Here is a 23325-nt window from a genome sequence, read left to right on the forward strand (position 1 = left end):
AAACCTTGCTATTTATAGAAAGAAGATAACCTATTTATAGTTAAAAAACCGGTTCCAACGGTCTAAAACGGTTATACAGCCGTTGGAACCGGTTCCTAACGGCTATATTGTTTAAATTTCAAAAAAAAACCGGTGGAACCGGTTTTTACGTAAAAACCGGTTCCGGTTCCAACCTACCCGGTTCCTAAAAGATTGCATTTTTGGGCATCGGTTCGGGTCGGGAACCGAACCGGTTCCTGACTGGAACCGGTTTCATTTTCTACCCGGTGTGAAAAAAACCGGTTCCGAACCGGTTCGGGTTTTCAAGATGAACCCGATTTGTGCACCTCTAATTATATTTCCTTTTATAGTCAATAAAAAAGGATCCTAAATGGACTCTTTAGTTGTATACCTATAATGTTACATATGAATTAGTATAGGGGCTGAAATGTAATAAATAGAAGTTGTAATAGTGCAGGGATTGTAAGTGTCATAGTTATCTAGTTTGGGACTATATTGTAATTGAGTTGTTAGGTAGTTAGTCGTCGTATAATAACAAACTGAACGAGAATGACAGGAGGCTTGATTTGATTGAAACCTTCTCTCTCTGAATTTCTCTTCGATTGTATTAAGTGGTATCAAAGCTAGCTTCCGATCCTTGGAAGTTCTTGATTTCAAACCCTAATTCACAAATCCCATCAAATTTCGTTCACAATTTGTTCAAATTCATCCAATTAATTCGTTCATTTCGTTATGTTCGTTGAATTTGATCACTCGTTCGATCAATCCATCCTGAATTCCTAATTCTTGTTCAAATTTCTTTCAATTTCTGTCAACTGGTCATCGTTCGATCAATCCACCCAGTTCTTGCAATATGGCAACCCATAATCAATCAATAGAACAATGACTTGCTGATCATGATGCCATATTGTTGGTGCATAAATGTCAGTAGTTCATATGTCTAATGTCTGTAATCGAGTCTGTAATATTGTTTATGTATTTGTTTGTTTAAAGCGAAGTTGTTGACAAGTTCGCTTAGGCGAACTTGTTAACCAAGCGAAGTTGTTGACAAGTTCGCCTAGGCGAACTTGTTGAACAAGCGAAGTTATGGACAACTTCGCCTGAGGCGAAGTTGTCGTGTATTTATATAGGTTACGGTTGTTCGTTTTAGGTGGTCAAGTTACGTGTAATTCAGTGAGTCAAGTGACGTGAGGTCGAGAGTCTGTAAGTATCACGTGTTGAGTTATTAATATAACGTGTGTTTGTTCGTATCGTATTCGTGTGTTCGTGTGTTTGTGTTCTACGTCCGTAACGATCTACACAGGGATTCCGCACCTGTGTATATCGGGATATCTCGTGTGATCCGTACAGGGAACCTTCAATTGGTATCAGAGCATTTGCTCGATTGTGTGGTTCGGGATATTCACGCGGGTGTAGAATTTGTCCCGTTTCGACTATTCACGGGACGAGTTTTTGGTGTTTTTGCTCATTCTAGCCTCCTACCAGTGTGTTCAAGCCTTTAAACCGTCAAAAACGTCGTTAAAATCCGATTTTGAGATCTGCAGAAAGTTTGAGTTCGTCAGGCGAAGTTGCTGTTCATCAGGCGAAGTTGCCGTCAGGATACGTAGGGTTTCGGCGAAGATATAAGGAGAAGCGAAGTTATTTACAACTTCGCCTACCTCCTCAACTTCGCCTAACTCAGCTAAGTTCTCATCAAGTTCGCTTAGTTCAGCGAATTTGTCTACAAGTTCGCTTACTTTCTAAGTTCGCTTACCCTAAGCGAAGTTATTCTCAACTTCGCCCAGTCACGCGAATTTAAGAAAGATCCAGCGAAGTTATTACTTAAGCGAAGTTATCCTTAACTTCGCCTACAGTACTGTTCAGAGGAAATTTTTTTTTAACTTCGCCTACTCAGAATTTTTCGGGTTTCTTAGTCTTCAAGAAGGATGTCGTCGATCAACATTTCGGAGCTTGTAAAGATGGAAGTTGAAGCGGGGTCAGCTACAAAGGCCCCAAGGTTGCTGAAGGGAACCGATTTTGTCGCGTGGAAGGATCGGTTCATACAATACGTTAAGTACCAGGATGCGAAAATGTGGGTATGCATCCAAGATGGATATATTCCACCAGTCATGGAGTATGAGGGTCGAGACCAAATCAAGAAATACAGTAAAATGGAAGAGGAGGAGAAAAAGATGTATGAAGCCGAAAGCAAGGCTCATGCTGCAATCACAATGGCTCTTCCACAGGAGATCCTCCATACGTTCAGAAAGTATACATCAGCTAGAGAGCTTTGGGAAGCTCTTGAGAACAGATTTGAGGGGAATGTAGGTATTCGAGCTTCAAAGATAAAGTTGCTCAAAACTCAATTTTCAGTCTTTAAGTACTTGAAGAACGAATCTCTTGATGATATTATCACTCGATATTATCATCTAATGACTGAATTGAGTAACTACTCCATTTCCTACCGAGAAGAAGAGATTGTGGAAAAGCTTCTCGATGCCCTCCCACCAAAATAGGAGATGTATACTGTACTGATGAGGGAAGACAAGGACTTCCCTACTTATGATCTTGAAACCACTGTCAACAAGCTCAGAACTTTTGAGCTTAATATGGTAAGAAAAGAAACATCTATGGATCAGGTTCAAGATCCAGGCATGTACGGTGCTAAAGTAAACTCCAATTCAAGTTCAAAGACTGATTCTGCCGCCTACTACTCGAAGAGCGAGTCGGGTGCCAAGTCTTCACAGGAGGGGCATGTGTCAGTAAACTCAAATGGGGATGTTTGCTTTGTCGCGGGTGGATCAAGTGGTACTCAACAAACAGCAAGCAAGAGTAGTGGATCTTCAAGTTCCTCAAGCAATAATTACTCTAAGATGCCAATGAGCGTCAAATCTGCTGAAGAGCAGTTTGGCCTCTATGCTTCGTTTATTGCTTCATATGAAAACTATATTCAAGGAAAGGTTGTTGATCCAGCGATGCTGGATGAAGACTATGACCAGATCGATGCTGATGATCTGGAGGAAATGGATTTACAATGGCAGATGGCCATGATAGTGAGGAGAGTGAAGAAGTTTATGAGAAAGACGGGGAGAAAGTTTGTTGGTGGCAGGCCAGGGTTCGACAAGTCTAAGGTGAGGTGCTATAACTGTCAACAAAACGGGCACTTTGCCAAAGAGTGCAGAAACGAGCGAGTTGAACGTGGTCTAGGCCGGTCTGCACAGCACACTGTGAGTAGTAAAGAAGTCAATGCCATGATGTCCAGAGAAGCAGGTGAATACAACTGGAACCTGCATTCGAATGATACTAGTGAGCATGCAAATATGGCTAAGGTTGAGAATGAAGAATGTGAGAAGATTACCGGAGAAGAGAAAGCTACTGGTAAGGAAAAAGCTTTCATGACAGATAACAAGGATCAACTCTCCGAGGTAAGTTCTAAACCTATTTGTACTAAATGTGAGAATTTGTCTGAGCAACTTGCTACCATAACTGATCAGTATGTTCGTTTAGATGCTGAATTTAAAACTCTTAAAGAAGATCATCACTTTATGAAAGCAAGAGAAAACAGTTACAAAGTTAAAATAAAAGCGTGTGAAAAAGATGTTAAAAGCTTAAAAACAAAACTTGTTGAAAAAATTGAAGTAATTGATCTAAGTTATGAGGTTTTAGAAGAAAAGACTAAACTGATTGCTGAACGAGAAAAGCAGATTGCTGACCACCAGGTGAAAGTGGTGGAACTGAACCGAAAACTTGAGCAGTTCAGAAATTCCTCAGCTATTCTTGATCACCTTGTTAGTGATCAAGGTACCTCTACAAAGAGGGGAGGAATTGGTTATCACGAGGTTCCACCACCTTATAACCACAATTATACTTTTAACCCTAGTGTTTAGAAATCTGTTGATTTTGAAGTTCCTCAGACAGTTCCAATCAAGGTTACGAGTAAAGAACCAAGTGTTAGTAGTGGCGAAACGAGTTCGCCTGTTTCAAGTGAGAAAATTTCTGTTTCAAGTCCAATCTCATCAGATTCGGATAAGATGTCCGAATCGGGTAAGACAAAAGAGAAGGTAGTGTTATCCACTGGTGGAGAAAAAGATAAAACTTATAAAAAGAGTACTCCACTCAACCCGTACGTCCCACCTTATGTGAGACGAACGGCCGGTAACACAGCCTCGACATCCAAAACAACCTTTGAAAAGAAAAAGGAGCATAGGTGTTGTTTTAGGTGTAATAAGTTAGGACATCTTGTTGCAGATTGCCCTCTGACGCCGAAATTCAGAGGTGTGAGGCCTATTAAAACTGAGCATAAGCCTAATGGTAATTTTAATACTGCTAAAAATGAAAACCCTTCAAAGTTCCGAAATGTAACTAATTCAGGTTTTCACAGAAACAAACCTCAGTTTAACAATGCTAATAACCAAACCTCAAGATATAATACTTTCAATACACATAGGTTTGGAAGGCCTCACACTCAATTTCCAAGGAGATTTCCTAATAGGACTGACAGGAATTATCCAGATGCTAACTTTGGAAAGCAGAAGTACGGGATATATAGATCCAAGACCAATTGGTCTTGGGTCCCTAGATTCTAATCCTTTGCTTTATTGTGCAGGAACAGTTGAACAGGGCTGCCCACAGTCTTTGGATTGTAGATAGCGGCTGTTCCCGGCACATGACGGGTAACAAATACTTGTTGCACGACTTAAAACCTGTTCAAGGAGCGAGAGTTAGCTTTGCCGGTGAAAGTGGAGGCAGAATTACTGGAAGAGGAACGGTGTCCAATGGAAAAATGACTCTTGAGAATGTGAACTTTGTAGAAGAGTTGAAGCACAATCTGCTGAGTGTGTCGCAGATTTGTGATAAGGAGTACACTGTTCATTTCACGAAGAATGAGGCGATCGTGTTGAAGCCTGGTTTTCAGATACCAGACGAGTGGATAGTGATGAAAGCTCCACGTGATACAAATACTTATGTGATGGATATGAGGTCTACTGAAATGGCCTCGGAAGAATCATGTTTAATGACGAAAGCAAGCGAATCGGAATCCGAACTGTGGCACAGGAGGATGGGGCACATTCATCTTCGGAAGATGAACCACATTGTCAGGAATGGACTTGTGATGGGCGTTCCCTTGAAAAGTTTTAACTTTGAAGACAAATGTATAGCATGCAAGAAGGGAAAGCAACACAAGAAATCCCATCTCACCAAGAAGGTCAACTCTATTGCCAGTACTCTAGAACTGCTTCACATGGATCTCTTCGGTCCCGTGAATACAAAAAGTCTAGGAGGTACTTCTTACTGCTTGGTGATCACTGATGACTACTCGCGATATTCGTGGGTATGTTTTCTGAAATCGAAAGATGAGACGGCTCAAATGGTGAAGAATTTGATTACCAAAGTTGAGAACGTCATGGGTAAAACAGTTAAGTTCATCAGGAGTGACAATGGAACGGAGTTCAAGAATTTTGAGATGGAGATCTTCTGTCTTCAGAAAGGAATTGAACACCAATACAGCGCTCCGTATACTCCGCAACAGAATGGAGTGGCTGAAAGGAAGAACCGAACTTTAATTAAAGGAGCCAGAACTATGCTGGCAGATTCGAAGCTTCCTGTGATGTTCTGGGCTGAAGCAGTTGCTACAGCCTGCTATGTTCTGAATAGAGTGTTAACTGTTAAGAGACTTGGTAAAACGTGTTACGAGCTTATGCATGGAAGGAAGCCCAACTTGAGTGGTCTTGAACCATTCGGGTCCCCTTGTTCTATCTTGAAGACAAATTCTAAATTTGGCGAAGTAGCCGATGAAGGAATCTTAGTCGGTTATGTTGTTGGTACTCCCAACAGACGTGTCTTCAATACTTCGACCTGCAAGGTGGAGGTGGTGTGTAACACCGACATCACAAGTTACCAACCGCCAAAACCAAGCAATGGACCAGCTGAGCTTTTCGACTATGTTAAGCTTTTTAAGTCTTTTAACATACCGGAGTTGGAAATTTCTGAAGAAGAAGAAAGAGTTGCGACGAAGATGATACTTGATGAGGAAGAAAATCTATTGCAAAGACAGCTGATTGATAAATTTCAACCTTCCTCATCAAACACTATCGATACCCCTGCTGCCTCAGCTGAAGAAGAATTTATCAATCCTTTTCACTCTCAGCATGAAACAACCATTGATGAGATCTCTTCTAATTTGGAAGATAATTTGCATGTCGGTTCTGTTCCGACCACGAGAATTCATAAAGATCACCCTTTGGATAATGTGATTGGTGATGTGTCCTCCGGTGTACAAACGAGAAGTAGCTTGAATGAACACACCTGTGTTTATACAAGCATTAAGGAGACAGGAATAATCAATGAATGCCTGTACACCTGCTTTATAAGCCAGATTGAACCGAAGAATTATCAAATGGCTTTAAAGGACAGCTCGTGGGTCGAAGCCATGCAAGAAGAGTTGGCTCAATTCGAGAAGATGGAAGTTTGGACTTTGGTTGAAAAACCAAAGAATGTGCATGCGATAGGCACAAAATGGGTGTTTAAGTGCAAGAGAGATGATAAGGGGATTATTATAAGAAACAAGGCGAGGCTAGTCGTTAAAGGTTTTAATCAACAAGAGGGGATTGATTATAACGAAGTGTTCGCTCCTGTCGCCAGGTTGGAAGCCATAAGATTGTTTTTAGCATTTGCTGCTTATGAAAAGATGAAGGTGTTTCAGCTAGATGTGAAGAGTGCGTTTTTGAATGGGAAAGTTGATGAGGTTGTGTATGTTGAGCAACCTCCGGGTTTTCCTGACCCAGACTTTCCAGATCACGTGTATAGGTTGAGCAAGGCGCTGTATGGATTACATCAGGCACCTCGTGCCTGGTATTCAACTTTATCGGATTACTTGCTCGAGAATGGTTTTGAAAGAGGAAAAATTGATAACACGTTGTTCTTCAAAAGAGATGGAAGCGACTTCCTGCTGGTACAAGTCTACGTGGATGACATTATATTTGCTGCGTCAAAAGTCTCCATGTGTCAGGAGTTTGAAGCCGTCATGAAGAAAAGGTTTGAAATGAGTGCTATGGGTGAACTAACTTTCTTTCTAGGATTGCAGGTTGATCAGAAGAAGGACGGGATGTTCATTCATCAGACGAAGTATGTTCATGATGTGCTCAAGCGCTTCAAGATGGAGGACAGTTCTCCATATGATACTCCAATCTGCGTCAATCACAAATTGGGTGCTGAAGTAGACGGTGATGCAGATGTGGACCCAACTCAATATCGGGCAATAATAGGTTCTTTAATGTACTTAACTGCATCTAGGCCTGATATAATGTTTGCTGTTTGTCTTTGTGCACGTTTTCAGGCAAATCCAAAAGAATCTCATTTGAAAGGTGCAAAGAGGATACTGCGGTATCTCAAGGGCAAGCCGAAGCTGGGGTTGTGGTACCCGAGATGAGGAGACTTGGAGCTGGTCGCTTACACAGATTCTGATTATGGAGGGTGCAATCAGAGTCGGAAGTCAACAACAGGAGGATGTCAGTTTCTTGGTGGCAGATTGGTGTCGTGGCAATGCAAGAAGCAGACTTCAGTCGCAATTTCAACCTGTGAGGCAGAATACATGGCAGCATCCAACTGCTGCTCTCAGGTTCTTTGGATTCAACAACAGTTGCGCGACTATGGTCTGAATTTCCTACTTACTCCTATTTGCATTGATAACACAGCTGCTATCTCAGTAACTAACAATCCCGTGAAACATAGTAAAACTAAACACATTGACATACGTCATCATTTCATACGGGATTGTGCTGAGAAGAAACTGATAATGCTTGAAAAGGTGGATACGCTTGATAATTTCGCTGATTTATATACTAAAGCGTTTGACAAATCCAGATTTCAAAACCTTATTGAACTGAATGGGATGATCAATCCCGAGTAACCATGCTTTTCTTGTGATATATCGAAAAAAAAAAAAAAAAAAAAAACGTCACTAATCGCTTAAAAATATGTCGGTTACATCAGTTTGAAGGACTTGTCTTCGGATATGTTTTGGTCCTCATTTTCTACTTGTAGATTTTGAGGATAGCCATTAACCAGATTACTGATAGTGACCGGGGCGGTTTATGATGGGTTTTTCATTCTTTCGCTTAAAATTAGTCGATCATACTTAGTTAGAAGGACACATACTAGTATGTGGTCGGTCCAGCTGATCCATTGGATCTTCGGGATAGCCGTTTACCTGAAGACTTTGTTCTGGTCGGGGCGATTAATGTTAAAATTTTGAAAGAAAGTGGGAAATGAAATTATTTTTCAAGTCTGTTACTTCGTAAGAAGTTCGTTAGCTATGTTTAACAGAAAATTGATCCAACCTTGGAAAATGATAGATATACTAACTTTGTGTGCTTAACTAGTGAAGTTATTAGGCTTAAAAGGCTTTAGGACAGTCATTGTATGTCAAGGTAACTTTTTATGGTGCGTAAAAGTAGACGTGATACAAACTAAATCTACTTGATTTTACGTGGAAACTCCTTAAGAGTTTTGCATGTCTTCATATATATCTTTCCGAATGATAGGCAGAAAAACGATTACCCAGTCATACACGAGCCCATGCGTGTTCTGATTCCCGTGAAGATAGTGTCTCAAGATACTGCAGTGATCCAGATTCGGGACTTGCAGTTAATTTCTACTTTGAAGTCTATGTATTGTTTAAAAAAAAAAAAAAAAAATATTTGGAGTTATTGAAACATATTAGAGATGACAAAATCAAGACTTCACAATCTTTGAGTAAGAGAGAAGAACGGGAAGCAGATCAAGAATACTTACAACTTAATCAGACACTATGGGTCGAAGTCAATTCGGGGTGACTTGGGGAAAGACAAATACGCTTTGAGGAGAGATAGGAGGCATCAATATTTCTGAGTTGTTGCCCACTTAAATTTTGAGGCATAATTGAACCTAACTCGTATCACAGAAACGATGAAAACCATCTTAAGTATATTACCTGCTTACAACCTGTCTCTATATGTCATAATACAGCTAAACACGGATCTATGTGACAGACACGTAATTAGTATGATTCCTGTTCGGATCTTTTCTAAAACGTGGCAGTCCCTAACTAGACTGAAATTTGATCCCTTATACTTTAAACTTTTAAAGTTTTTGTACTTAGATAGTTTTATGATTTTTTAACTGGTTACTTAGAATTGATCATGTCATTTATTTCTTAAAGGGAAGTTTTAAAGAGTTAATTGAAAAATGTTCAAATTATAAGGTTTGATTTTGTAAATATAGGCGATGTTGTTAAACAGGCGAAGTTGTGAATAACTTCGCCTAGGCGAAGTTATCCGTAACTTCGCCTGTATAACCCAGACCCTATATAAGGATGTTCAACAGTCACACTGTTCATCACTTTTCAAATCAGCGAACTTATCCGACACCTTTCCGGCGAACTTATCATTTATTCCGATTACGTGTTATTTATTCCCAGTTTTCACACCGATTCAAGGTTCGAAATGCCATTCTATCACATAATCAATGTTCATTCAAGCTTCTAAATGTTTGTTTCGACTGGTTTCGAACCCTCGGACCATCGGATTTTGAAACCGAGTTTCATAACTTGTGTTTTTACGTGTTAAGAACTATTCTGATCGTCTAGATAACCTTAAAACCATGTTATTCGGAGTCCTTAATCTTCAAAATTATCATAAAATCTCAGATTTTGAATTTTGAATTATCCTTACTGTCGCCGTTTCAGATTCAGGCGAAGTTAGGGTTTAGGCGAAGTTATCCGTAACTTCGCCTGAAGCTTAAGTTCGCCTGAGGCGAAGTTATCCGTAACTTCGCCTGAAACTTAAATTCGCCTGAGGCGATGTTGTGAAGAGGCGAAGTTAACATTAACTTCGCCTAGATCATTTTTACTTAATATTAATTAGATGAACTTAAAGCTGAAGCGAAGTTGTTCCCAACTTCGCCTCAACTTTAACTTCGCCTATACAGAGTTTATCACAACTTCGCTCATGGTAACCAGCGAACTTGTGTTATTCATTACCGTTTATCTAACTTGGTTCGTTTGCTGCAGATATGGCTGCGGTAGCTGGTGCTGGAGGTGCAGGAGGAGACGATGGTGATAACCAACGTCAATTTTTCCCGGGTCACAATATGTACATCACCCTTGACCCGGAAGCGAGCGGCGTTGAGGATTACCGCGAGATTATTACTTTCCTCATACGCTCGAGGATTTTTCATGCCATCACAAACACTCTGCCGATATCCTTACCAAATATCGAAGACTTTTGGCAGACGGTCGAATACGACTGTCGTGTTGAGCCCCCGGTCATGCGAGCGACTGTGAACAATCAAGAGGTTCAGTTCAATTCTGAACAGATCCGGGTGGCGTTACGGTTTGGAGAAGAGACGAGGGACGACCCAACTGAGTTTGTGTCTCCGTTTCGTGATGGAGCGTTTCTCTGACTGGGCTATTCTGGTCCATTAGGCGATTCACAGAGACGGAAGGGTTTTCTACTTGGTCAGTGGCGCTTCCTTATGCACGTCATGATAGTTTGCATGTCAGGAAGGAAGGCGGGCACTGACGGTATGGGTGCGACCATGCAGTCCGCAATGACTGCACTGACTTACAATAAACGCTACAGTTTTAGTCAGATGGTCTTTTACGAGATTGACAGGCAGAGGAGAGCGATGGCTCGGGAGCGGTTCATTATGTACCCACGTTTTATCCAGATGATATTGAACCATGTGGCTCCGAATCTACCTCAGAGACGACCGATCAGATACGTGGAATCTGTGAGCAAACGTATCTTTGCTCAATGCCGCACTTCGAGTGCGAGGAGCAACCCTGAACGTCGTCCAAGGCATACTCCACTGTTTGGGTTTTTAATCAACCCAGAGTATGTTCCTGCTGGTGGGGACGAGTTCAGAGATCCTCAACCGCGACAGGCAAGAGCAACTCAAGCTGCACCTGCTGTGCCTGTTGTGTCGGCTGCAGAGGATATAGATCTTGATGCTGTCTTTGGAGGTCAAGGTTATTTCGATGTGGATCATGTTGAAGAGGTGCAGGTCTCTGCTGCACAAGGTTCGGGTGTGAGTGTTACTAGAGCAGCAACGTCGATGGCTGACTCAGATTTGGATGAGATCATGAATGAGGGGAGACGGTTGATGGTGTCTCGAGAGAGAACTTTTGGGAAGAGAAAGAGAACGGAGGATGATGATGAGTCAGAAGAGGAAGAAGATATACATAAGCTGATAAGACGATCAAGAAGGGAAAGGACAGGTGCTGGTATGGGAGCTGGAGAGACTTCAAGGATGGTACGTTTTGCTCCGGCCGCACTGTCTGGTATGTCTATCGTTCCTACTTCTGTACAGGTAACAGGTATAAGCGCTGCGGATGTTCCCGTGGTGGCTACATCATCTGCTAGCATTCCATCTACCATTACCATCCAGACGTCGACTCCGGAGATTGTGTCTCTACCACCTCAAACGCTTACTCAGTCGGTGGTAGCTGCACGATTTGTAGAGTCAACGGTCGTCACTGCTGCAGGGTTATCAGGTATGGTACCACCTGCGGTTACGCCTGCTTCTGATGTCTCGCCTACGCCTATGTCAGACTCAGAGAGAATAGCTTCACTAGAGCGGATCGTGGCAGAGCAATCGAAGACTATTCAACGCCTAGTGGAAGCAAATCAACTACAGTCATCCCTCCTGGTTGAGCATGGGAAGATTATCGATGCCTTGAAGGAGTTCTTGGCATCTCAGGGGGAGATGAGCTGTAAGGGCGACGAGCTCAGGACGAAAAGAAGAAATGACCGAGACGATGATCCCAATGCATCGAAAGATGCAGGTGGTGAGCTGCCAAGAACTTCTCAAGCTCTTGGTACTTCCACAGCTGAGGGGGAGTCTGCCGACGCGGCTGGTGGTTCTGGTGGTGATGATGTGGTGTTGGTTGATGATGACGTGATTGATGCGTTGAAGGAACTTGACGATGATATGTTCAGCGATGATGTGTTATTTGATGAAGATGTGCTGCCGAGTGATGTGATTGAGAGAAACGGTGAGCAGATTGAGATTGAGAGTGAGATTGAGGAAGGAGAGATAGTAGTAGAAGACGTTGAACACGAGATCCCAGATGTTGAGAAGGCCGACATGGGTACTGAGATGGATGAGACTGAGTGGGAGGAGCAGCCTAGGTGGAAGGAAGGCTGTGCTCATTGGTTTATTAAGACCAAGAAGCCTGCTGTTCCAGCCATGTTCAAGAAGAGTTATAACATCAAAGGCTATGCTGAGTCGAAGAAGGGAATTATCTGTTGGATATATGATGAACAGATAAAGTTGTTTGTGGTGAAGCGTTATGATGGTATTCAATACTTCAAAAGAACCCTGAGATCTCTCAATACGTTGCCGGAATGTGAGGTGAAGGATTTGGCCAGGTTGGGCCTGATAAATAGAAGTGACGACAACATGGCAAGAGTGATTGGGAAGATCGTGTGGAAAGAAAGCATAAAAGAGAAGAAGTTTGAATTATTAAAGCCACAGAAGGGAAAGCTCGTGAAGGATACAGAAAGGGGAATGAGAGCAGATGGCAAGCCATGGATGGTGATGAAGTACAAACCGATCCGATGCATCAAGGAGGTTCCTATGAAGACTATGCCTCAAGATGTGTTGAAGAATCTTAAATGGTGGTATGTTGATTGCCAGACTGCTGAAGCCGTGATGGAAGACGAAGACGAACAAGAAGTGCTGAGGGTGTATGATCCGATGCATCTTGCTAACTTATCGAAAGCTGATCTGCAAGTGTTGAATGAAATGAAGATATTCTATATTCCTGCTTGGAAGGATGAAGCAAGGAAATATCAGCGAGTAGTCACGGTGTGTGTTAGAGAAGGAGTGCACGCGTGAAGATACAGGATTACGAGACAAGAGCTGAAAGATCAAGATATGAAGCTACTGCCAAGGGGGAGTCTGTTGGTGCATAAATGTCAGTAGTTCATATGTCTAATGTCTGTAATCGAGTCTGTAATATTGTTTATGTATTTGTTTGTTTAAAGCGAAGTTGTTGACAAGTTCGCTTAGGCGAACTTGTTAACCAAGCGAAGTTGTTGACAAGTTCGCCTAGGCGAACTTGTTGAACAAGCGAAGTTATGGACAACTTCGCCTGAGGCGAAGTTGTCGTGTATTTATATAGGTTACGGTTGTTCGTTTTAGGTGGTTAAGTTACGTGTAATTCAGTGAGTCAAGTGACGTGAGGTCGAGAGTCTGTAAGTATCACGTGTTGAGTTATTAATATAACGTGAGTTTTGTTCGTATCGTGTTCGTGTGTTTGTGTTCTACGTCCGTAACGATCTACACAGGGATTCCGCACCTGTGTATATCGGGATATCTCGTGTGATCCGTACAGGGAACCTACACATATTAGGTTGATTGGAATTCGTAACCAGTCGATTGGATTCAGTAACCGGTACTAATTTGGCTGAATTGGAAACCGTGAAGCAACAATTGAATCAGACGACATCCAAATTGGAATAAAAAGTGGATTCCCAATTTGAAGCACTCCGACAAAGCATTCAATCTTTGAAAGGACCCAAATTCAAATCGTGAAGGTCCAGGTACCGATTCCACTCACAATTTGGGTGCTGGATCCCATTATCAGCAGTATGGAAGCTTTAACAGATTATCCAAAATTGAGATCCCAAAGTTTAATGGAACTAATGTGGAGGGTTTGCTATGCCGCGTGGAGAATTTTTTCTCCATCGCTACTCCCGAGAACCAAAAGGTAAGATGCGCAATTATTCATCTTGAAGATATTGCCCTACTTTGGAACCAATCGTTTGTGAGGTCAAGGGTGGGGGGTGGGGGGGGTGTTCTATTGAGGGACTATCTTGGATTGAATATAAACAATCTATATCTACAAGATTTGCTGTTACTATGGATTTTAATGTTATGGCAGCCCTAGCTTCGATTAAACAAACGAGGTCAATTCAGGAATTATGTGATGAGTTTGATTTGGCCTTAACAAGGGTTAGTATTCCTGAAGAATATGCCATTACCTATTTTTGAGGGCTCTTAATTAAACCTGAAGTAGGGTATCCTCTTAGATTACTTAGACCTAAAACCTTACCTGAAACGTATATGTTAGCCATAACTCAAAGTGATAACCTCAACTTGTTACAAACTCACACGTACAAACCCTTCCCTAAACTACCCTATAAACATGCTGATTCATATTCTAAACCAATATATAACCCTACTCCATTAGCTTATGCTAATTTGCCATTGCTACCAACCCCACCCTTAAAACCAAGAAATTCTTTCACAAAAACATTATCCACAAAAGAAATAGCCGAAAAGAGAGCTAGGGGGAATGTTTTGGCTGTAATAAGAAGTATTCTGCAACTCACAAGTGCAAGAATAAACAATTGTTTTCAACAGAGGTTTGGGAAGATGATGACAATGAAGAGCTTAATGACACAATACCTAATGATCTATTGCACCCTCAAATTTCTCTAATCCTATAATGGGAGTAACATCTTATTCCACCATGAGAGTCAATGGTTCTATAGGAACTAAGCATTTACACATCTTAATAGATTCTGGATCTACTCATAATTTTTTGGATGAAAAGATAGCTAATAAAATGAAGTATCCTCTTAAAGACATGCCACCCATGAAAATCACAATTGCTGATGGCAATGTAATGACCTGCACTAAAGCTTGTGAAGGTGTGCAGTGGATTATGCAGGGCACTTGGTTCAAAACAGATGTTTTGCTTATTCCCTTGACTAATTATGACATGGTCTTAGGAATACAATGGTTGCAGAGTTTGGCTGATATTACTTGGTACTTTAAAGATTTAACAATGAATTTGAGTTAAAAGGGTCTAAGGATGTTTGCCTCAGTTTATGCTCTAGTGAGAAATTGGAGGGTATTTTGGGAAATTCGGCCAAGTTTTCTCAGGATCAGTTCTTTAGTGTGCAGCTGCTGCAATCACCGGAAGTTCAAAATGATGGTCATGTTCCTAAAATACAAAAGTCTACACCTACTGCTGCCATTGACATCTTATTGCATAAGTATGACAAGGAATTTGCAATACCTTCTTCTCTACCTCCAAAAGGAGGTTGTGATCATCAGATCATTTTAAAAGAGGGTTCTACTGTAATAGCTCAAAAGCCCTATAGATATCATGCTGCTCAAAAGAACATCATCGAAAAAATGTCACAAGACTTGCTTGACATGGGTATCATAAGAGAGAGTACCAGCTCGTTTGCAGCACCTGTGGTTTTGATAAAGAAAAAAGATGGAACCTGGAGGATGTGTGTGGACTATAGGAAGCTGAATGAGGCCACAATTAAAAATAGCTTTCCTATACCACTCATTGATGAGCTAGTAGATGAATTGGGAGGCTCGTCAGTTTTCTCTAAATTAGACCTAAGGTATGGTTATCATCAGGTTCGTATGTTTGAACCTGACATTCATAAGACAGCCTTTAGAACACATCAGGGTCACTTTGAATTTTTGGTTTTACCCTTTGGGTTAACAAATGCCCCTGCAACATTCCGTGAATTCTACTTTCAAGACTCTATTAAGAAAATGCGCCTTAGTGTTTTTTGATGAAATATTGGTGTATAATTCTTCTTTAGATTAACACTTAGAAGATTTAGAAGCTGTCTTAAAATTGTTCTAAAACAATTCTCTACTAGCAAAAAAGTCTAAATGTACATTTGCAGGCTCAAAGGTAGAGTATTTGGGGCATATAATTACTAAGAAAGGGGTTAATACAAATCCGGTCAAAATAGAAGCCATAGTTCAATGGTCTCAGCCTACAACAACTAAGCAATTAAGGGGATTTCTAGGCCTAGCTGGATATTATAGAAGGTTCATTAAGTCATCTAGAAGCTTAGCTAGACCCCTTACTAATCTTTTAAGGAATGATGCCTTCCAATGGCATGAAGAGGCTCAACAAGCTTTTGATCAGTTAAAAGTTGCCTTAACAACAACTCCTGTATTGGCTCTACTAGATTTCAATAAGATGCTTATTATTGAAACTGATGCCTCTTCTAAGGGATTAGGAGTTGTATTAATGCAAGACGGTCATCCCTTAGCGTTTCTAAGTAAGGGCATTTCTGTCAAACAACAAGCTATGTCGGTTTATGAGAAGGAACTTCTTGCAATTTTGATGGCTGTCAAACATTGGCACCATTACTTAATTGTCAAACATTTTCTCATTAAAACAGATCACAGAAGTCTCAAGTATCTGTTGGATCAAAAGGTTAGCACCCCTTTACAATAGAAATGGTTAGCAAAGCTTTTGGGGTACGATTATGAGATTGTTTACAAGCAAGGGACCGGAAATACAGTAGCTGATGCCTTGTCCAGGGTAGAAGGTTCAGCCCTGTTCCAACTGGGATTAAGTTCTATTGATCCTTGCTTATGGCCCATAATAGAACTAAGCTGGAAAAATGATTCTACAATTCAGAAGTTATTGTATAAACTCCAACATCAATCTACAATCGCTAACTATACATGGGATGGGCATATTTTGAAAAGGAAAAACAAAGTGGTCATTGGTAATGATCAGCAACCACGACATGATATTTTACACCTGTGTCATTCATCACCTCCAGGAGGGCGGCATTCTGGGTACTTTCCTACCCTTCAAAAATAAAAACAGATATTCTATTGGAAAAAGTGTGCAAATGATGTTCGAGAATGGGTCAAACAGTGCACTGTTTGTCATAGAGCTAAGTATGAAAGGGCTGCTAATCCTGGGTTATTACAACCTCTCCCAACTCCTACTTCAGTTTTAGTTTTCTCTGATATTTCCATGGATTTTGTAACTGGCATATCTAAATCTAATGGTAAAGATGTTATTTTGGTTGTTGTGGATCGCTTTAGCAAGTATGGTCATTTTATTGCACTGTCTCACCCATTCACTACAGCTCACCTAGCACAGATTTTTTTTGAAACTGTGTTCAAGTTACACGGGTGTCCTAGTACTATTGTATCAGACAAAGATCCTATTTTCTTAAGCCACTTTTGGAAAGATTTCATGAAATTACAAGGTATACAATTGGCTTTCTCTTCAGCTTACCTTCCTTAAACGGATGGTCAAACGGAAGTATTGAAAATATGCCTAGAGTCTTATCTCAGGTGTATGTGCATCGATGACCCTACTCACTGGTCTAAGTGGTTACCTCTTGCAGAATGGTGGTACAATACTACGCATCAATCTGCCATCGACATGTCCCCATTTGAAGCCTTATATGGCATTGTTCCTCCTCTACACATTCCCTACATACCTAATGATACAAATTTGGATTCTATTGAAGCTTGGTTCAAGACTAGGGAAGTAAAGTTGGCTACTTTAAAACTCAATTTGGTTAAAGCAAAAAATAGGATGAAACAGTTTGCTGACAAGAAGAGGACTGAAAGACATTTCAATGTGGGTGATTGGGTCTATGTTAAACTACAACCTTATGCTCAAACCACTCTCAAGAAGCATAAAAATCACAAATGACAAGTATTATGGCCCTTTTATAATTTTGGAGAAGATAGGATCAGTGGCTGTAACATCATAAAAATAATGGGTTAAAAATACCAAGTTCAAAAGATAAAGAACCAAAAATGACAAGTTTTAAACTTAAAATCAAAAATGAAAAAAATCTATCACCAGCCTGATCGCGATACGCGACAGTCATAGACCAAACGTCATCGCGTATCGCGACGGGTCTCCAGAATTGCCTATAAATAGCAAGTTTTGGCATCTCGTTTCACACACCATTTCTCACATCTCTTTCTCTCTCTAGAACATACTTCTCTCTCTAAAAATACTCTCTCACTACCTCGATAAGCGTGCCAAAAACCCGACATTATACCTCGTAAAACGTGTCGACCCGACGACCCGCCTCGAAGTACGTGCCGACCCGAGACGACCCGACGACTTGCCTCGAAGTACGTGCCGACCCAACGACCCGCCTCGAAGTGCGTGCCTACGAGACTTGAAGACTGGCGTGCCTCGATTTGCGTGCCATGGAGGCGTTGATCAAAATTCTCGATATACGTGCAAGCGTCGAAGTGCTACCCGAGAGTCTAGAAAATAATAAGCCAAACATGGTAGGCATAATGTCCGAATAAAATAATAATAAAATAATAATTGCTTAGACCCTAGTCAAGGGTATAGTCAATACCTCAAAAATAAACAAAAGAAAAACAAAGAAATTATATAAAGAGAAAGATATGAATATAACTATTAGTTATAGATAAAGTGAAATTATTATTTAAATGATCTTAGATAATAATAAAAGAAAAGAAACAAAAGAAAAACAAATGAAATAATCTTTATTAATAAATAAAGTTAAAAGTATTATTTAAAGGTATTTTAAATAATAATAAGTAAATGAAAATATATACGTTGTATATATTATTCATATAAACTAAATTATGTATATATATAAGTATACGTTTTGGAAAACGTAGGTTTTAGGAAAGAAAACATGTCGGACTAAAGGTCCGAACATAAGAATAAAAGATACATGATTTGAATTGTAGATTCAAGCATGCTATAAAAGAAAAGGAAAAGATAAAGTAGAAAATAGTTCTAGTTGATAATATTATTTAAGTTTATTATTCTTAAATAATAAGTAAAAGAAAAGTATACGTTATGAAAAAGAAACGTAGAGTTTAAGAAAAAGGAAAACAAGTTAAACTAAAGGTTTATCTTGTAAAAGAAAAGTAAATGAGTTAAAAGAAAGAGTTTTAACTCGAAAAAGAAAAGAAAGAAATAATACTTTAAACTAAAGGTTTAAAATAAAGAAAATATGTTTTGATTAAAGGTTCATAAAGAAAATATAATCTAGGTAAAGATTATACAAAAGAGACTAGAGGTCTTAAGCCGGATTGTATATCCGACTAACAAAAGTTATACTCGTACTATAGGTGCGAGATAACAAAGAAGAGGGAAAGACCCTCGGCCAGTATATTGAAGCTGATCGAAAAGAAAAAGGGAAAAACCCTCGGACAGTGTATTGAAGCTGATCCAAATTGAAAAAGGTGAATACGCCCCAAACTTTACAAACTAATGAAAATGTTTACATGGGACTACGTGTCTCTAAAACATTATAAACAAAAGTAAAAGCGCTAGCCCTCAGGCTGTCGTATACGTTTGTCTGGATCCTTACATATGTGGTAAACGCGGTGGGCACATCACACCACACCTGGTCATATGATTCTTTCCTGCGGGGAGCATGACCATGTGTATACGAATGATACTTAACTAAGTCGAACGCTGCGGTGTTTGCTGGGGTATTTAGTGTAGAGACTTGAGTTTATAATTGTATTTGTTTTAAAGCCAGGTTATTCCTAAGCCACGATGAGCCGGGCATAACCATGTTTCGAAGGGTAATTAAGTAAAAGAAAATATTTTAGCGTCAACATGTTCACCAGCATATCGCTGACCTATTTTCTAACATTTCAGGAAAATTACAGTATCAAGAATTAGAGCCATTCATGAAGTGGATGTTCGCAAGGCAGAGATGACTCATTATTTTAAATTATTAAAATAACACGATAAATTAAAACAAATATTTGGGTATTTATTTCCCGAGAAGTTTTAAAAACAAAGGAAATTATATTTTATTAATAATGGTTTCAAAGTATATAAATATTTATAATTAGAAGTCTTCCGCTAAAATAAACTCTGATATATATTTACAAAACCTGTACCAACTGTTGGTCACACGCCTAGGCCCTAATTTGGGGTGTGACAGTGGCCTACCGTTTGGAATTACAGGCGGACTCCCAAATTCACCCAACTTTTCATGTGTAATTATTAAAAGCTTCTCCAGGTCCGTCAACTAGTATCACTCCCCTGCCTCATACTGTGCCTTTGATTGTTCATCCCTGTGCTATTTTAGATCGCCAATTGGTTCAGAGGGAGGTTGAGCTGGTGTTCGTGTGTTAGTCCACTGGGAAATTTTACCTATATCTGAAGCTTCATGAGAGGATCTTGAAGACTTACAAGTACACTTTCCCAATTTTAAATCTTGAGGACAAGATTTCAATCAACGAGGGAGTATTGTTACATATGAATTAGTACAGGGGCTGAAATGTAATAAATAGAAGTTGTAATAGTGCAGGGACTGTAAGTGTCATAGTTAGATAGTTTGGGACTATATTGTAATTGAGTTGTTAGGTAGTTAGTCGTTGTATAATAACGAACTGAACGAGAATGACAACATGCTTGATTTGATTGAAACCTTTTCGCTCTGAATTTCTCTTCGATTGTATCGTATAATAAAACATTATATTCACATCCCACACTCCATATACTCTTTACCTTTAGATTTTAGAAAAGTTTTGAAACCCAACCTAGATTGACCGGTCGGACCGGGACCCTCACAAACACCGGTTCGGTTCATGGTATTTAGCCCGTTTTTTTAAAACCTGGCCAGTTCTTGCGGTTTGCGATCGGACTAAACTGGGTGAACTGGTAATACGTATAAAATCTAAGATTCCGGCGAAAATTCTGGCCGAAATTACATCTTGTGACCCTACAAATAAGCAGTGTCTGCGAATGAGAGAAAAGAATAGGGGTGCGAAGGAGATGGAGATAAAGATTTTGAGACCGATTCAGTCATAAATCATACCTAATGTGTGATAGGAGATGAAGTTAGGGTGCACTCTAAGGCTATGTGTGGTGGAGGGGCTACAAAATGAGGCGATTTGCGCCATGTGACGCCCAGTCAGCAAATTGTAGGTTTTTGTTTTTGGGGTGTAATGTTGTAACACTATATATATATATATCACACTCACAAACATATATAATATTAATATATATACAAACCAAAGCCTGCGGCAAATACCCCGCGCCCACCCCCTTTGGCCCCATAATTCACCCAGGGGGCGGTGTTCTCGCCCAACTTCACCCTTTGTCGCCCGGATTCGCCGCCCACTATGGATGGCCTTATGAAGAAGAAGAAGAGAGAACGACGCTTGTAGTTTATTACTTATTTATTATTATTATTATTATTATTATTATTATTATTGATATAGATTGTATTAGATTTATATATATATATATATACATATATAAATAAGGGTAGGATCTAGAGAGAACTCCTTTTAAAAAGAGAACTAAAGAACTAGTATTTAATTATTTTTTAACTATTTTTAAAAAAATATTTTGTGATTTTTTTTCTTTACTCATTCTAATAAGATGATATTGTTTCTAAAAAAAAAATAAAAAAAATCGTCGATGCAATGCGTATGTGCATTAATGTGTATTGTATATATAAAATAGTGTTTTATTGCATATAATACAACACAAATACATTATCTAATACACACTATCGAATATATGCAAATACAACACTAATAATTGTATGCAAAACACATTATTGCATATATGTAATACAACACTAATGCACATATGCACTATATCGATTTTTTTTAATTTTTGTATATAATATAACAATATTGCAAATATACAATACAATAAACTACATATATGCTATTCAACACTATCCGCTATACAATATCAAAGATTGTTCTGCAATTACTTTTCCATGTTGGTTATTTTGAGAATTTATTGTGAGGTTTTGTTATTTAATTATTTAATTAAGTACATATATTTTATATGTAAATTTTGGTGAACCTAAGTATTTTTACTGTATTCAAAGATAAAAATTCAAGTTATAAAATTAATAAAAATAGGAAGCTGACAATTTATTTTCTTTTCGTTGAAATGTTGAAAGACGATCTGCTCGTGGCCACCCTGCCTGCTTTCTTATAAAGGAGGCTGCCTTCGAAACGACAAAACCACCCTCACGTGTTGAGATTTCAAGCCTGATGAATGAGAAATGCTCCAAGTATATGATTAACTAAGTATTTCACGATCATATCCTTCAAAACATAATCATTAATTTGTTTCTAGGTTGTACAAACGTTTTATAACATGAAAGATATGGTTACTTTTTTACTTCAAATTATCATTGTTTTTTTTTCTTTTCATTAATACCAGTATACTTATACTGACAAATAATATGACGGACGTGTTTGATAGATTCTCAAAGTCAATCACATACTATTTATTTAATGTAAGTTAATAAATGCTCTTTATTTATAGATGTGGACATATATAGTTAGTGTGCGTCTATCTTTTTCAACCTAAAAAATAAGGGCTCTGCTATAAATACATCATTTACACCCATTTGACGCCATTTTCCCAATCATAGGTTGTATACGAAGCTATGTTGACATACGCAACGTATGGAATAATAACTTAAGTTAGTCAAATCAACGAAGACATACGAACCATATGAAAAACTATACGAGTCATATACTATAAAAACTATATGAGCCATATTCTTTTGTATACAGTTCGTATCCTCCGTTGAATATGGAAGACGAGATGTATAACATTTCATACGAAGCATATAAATCAAACATAACCGTATGAACTGTATAAGAAAGAATACAACTCGTATGCATGTAGTTTATTTGAAAAATCATGAAAAGTAATCAATACGAACTATATAAGATATAATACGAAACGTATGCCAAAGAATCTTTGAAATTGAGTAATGTTTTGCAGGAAGCGTGTTTCAACAATTAATCAATCAATCTATCACTGATCATACGAACTGTGTAATTAATTTCTTTGACCATATAAACTTTGTAAGAAGAATATTAGGTATTAAAAAGAGTCTTTGAACCATATAAACTTTGTAATCACATTGTGTTCTTTTTACCCACTTTTTTCTTTGAACCAGATAACTATAAACAAGTTATGAAGTATATATAAGTGGGGTATACAGTTATATTTTACTCACTTCTTTCTCTCCCTTTATCCCTTTCAAATGTTGTTAAAAAATTACCAACCTAAAGACTTTTTTAATTTTATTTTTCAAACCACATTGATAAATTTCGTTGATGAAATGCATAATTTTGAAGAAAATGTTGTGGAATTCGATGAATATTTCTCCCCCGTTTTTGTGGAATATGGTCATTTTTTCGCAAATGAACATGTATACGTTTTCTATTCATGTTTGTATTATGTTATCCTATTATTAACAAAAACGAATCTTATTTAAGGTGTTTATGTGTTTCGATGAGTTGAAGCAATGGGCGTACAACACCGGACTTAACAATGGCTACGTGATAGTGACCCCAAGGTCTAAGACAAATGTTGCTGGTGACAAGAACAATGTGTTTCTGAGATGTGATCGTGGTGATGTATACAAGGGGAAGGCAACTGTCAGACTCGCTGGTACCAAGAAAATCAACTGTCCGTTTCAGTTGATAGGAAAGTACCATAAAGAGGAAGATGCTTGGAAATTAAAGTTGTGTGTGGTACACATAATCATCCGGCTG

Source organism: Bidens hawaiensis, unplaced genomic scaffold, assembly GCF_021521415.1.
Source record: "Bidens hawaiensis isolate Kalapana, Puna unplaced genomic scaffold, B.hawaiensis_p1.1 tig00052300_1, whole genome shotgun sequence".
NCBI classification, from domain to species: domain Eukaryota; kingdom Viridiplantae; phylum Streptophyta; class Magnoliopsida; order Asterales; family Asteraceae; genus Bidens; species Bidens hawaiensis.